Here is a 1880-nt window from a genome sequence, read left to right as displayed (position 1 = left end):
ATTTTTTTCCCCATAATGAAATGATTAATCTCAGCCTTCCATGCTGTACTGACTGGTGCTTTACCTTTTAATGGTCATTATTTCAAGCCTTCCTTACCATTCTTACATCAAAATACATTAATTCCACCAAAGGGAATTTTAAAGGCATTTTGTGTTTTGGTTAATGTGTGGGAAGTGGGAACAGGAAGTAAAGACGTTTTAGGGCTCTTTGGTTCATGTTGCCATTTAATTACTTTGTCAAGGATTCTTCTAAGAGCTGGAGAAAAGTGAAAGAAAAGGAAATCACAGAATCCCAGAATGGTTTGGGTTGGAAGGGACCTTAAAGATCATCTCATTCCATCACCTGCCATGGGCAGGGACACCTCCCACTGTCCCAGGCTGCTCCAGGCCCTGCCCTGAGCTCAGGACAAATGGCCCAGAGATTCTAAAGCCGTGACCATTGAGAAGGACACTCCACCTGTCCTCACCTCCTGCCTGTCCCTGCTTTTGTGGCCATGGTTTCCTTTCCCCCCTCACAAACAGTTTTTCCATGCAACTGGGTCACCTTTGAAAGTCAGCAGAAGTGGAGTTACTTTGTTTGAAATAAAAAACATGTATTTCTATCACCTCAGGAGTTGTTTCTGTTTCGGCACAGGGACCCTCTGATCCTCCCACCTCCTTTTATCAGCATCTTCAAAAGAGAAAGGCAGGTATAATTGCTTTCTCCCCTCGCCACAGAAGAAAGGGAGAGGCTGCTGCTCCCCTGCACTGGCATCCTGAGAAGAAACATGCTTTGAGCAATCATTTATTTACAGAACGAAAATAACATCTGGATTTCAAAGGGCAGAGCAGTTCAGAAGAGTGAGGCTCTCTCTCCTCCTGATTCCCACCCCCTGCTCTGCCTCTCTCCTCACTCCAGGGGCTTCTCCCTCTCTCTCTGAGCATTGTTCTGCTTTTGCCACAGAATCCCAGAGAGGTTTGGCTTGGAAGGGACCTTAAAGCCCATCCAGGGCCACCCCAGCCATGGTGGGGACACCTTCCACTGTCCCAGGCTGCTCCAAACCTGCTCTTGGACATTTCCAAGGGATGAGGGGCAGCCAAAGCTTCTCTGGGCACCTTCTGCCACAGGTTCCCCACCTTCAGAGTGAGGAATTTTCCTCATATTCAATTGTTAACCCTGCCCTCTGTCAGTTTGAAGCCATTAGATACCCTGTGGAGAAGCAGGGAGCAGAAAAATGGGAAGTAACCAGTAGTTCCACAAGCCTGGTTTCTTCCAGCTCTTTGAGTTTTATTTTCTGGTTCCTGATCCAGCAGAATCCTCTGAGTGCTGTCACACAAAGCATCTCTCCCACACATGAACCCCATTCCCATTCCAGTGATGGCAAAGCTGAATTTTCTGTCACTTTAACCCCTTCATTGCTTTAAAACTGATGAATTGGTGTCTTCAGAGCCATCAGCAAAGGTGGCTGATATTCCCCAATAAAAGCCCACAAGTTCTTAGTAAGGACAAACGAATTAACAATTCTGTTTTTATTAAGGCTAAAAATGCACCTGCAAACTGCCACATCCCCACTGTCCCTGCCAGGCAGCTGGAAAGGCACCTTTGGGATGTGTCACATCTCATTTCATCTCATTTCAACACACAAATTTTGCAGGATCCCTGAAAATTAACAGCAAGCTTGTTAAAGCCACAAAGAGATTCCATCACAGCCTGCTGCAATGCTCTGCTTGGAAAACTGCATTTCTGTAAATGTATTTATAAATAAATATGCATAAATATGTTTATCCAGTTCAGCTGATGAATTGGCCACAGGGATCACTAAAGATGCCTGCAAAAATGAAATGATTGATTAACCTCCTCATATAATCAGTAAATTCCAAACACTCCATGAAGACAACCA

This window comes from Melospiza georgiana, chromosome 1 (genome assembly GCF_028018845.1).
Source record: "Melospiza georgiana isolate bMelGeo1 chromosome 1, bMelGeo1.pri, whole genome shotgun sequence".
Classification (NCBI taxonomy): domain Eukaryota; kingdom Metazoa; phylum Chordata; class Aves; order Passeriformes; family Passerellidae; genus Melospiza; species Melospiza georgiana.
The sequence above is the reverse complement of the archived record's forward strand: the minus strand, read 5'-3'. Positions refer to the sequence as shown.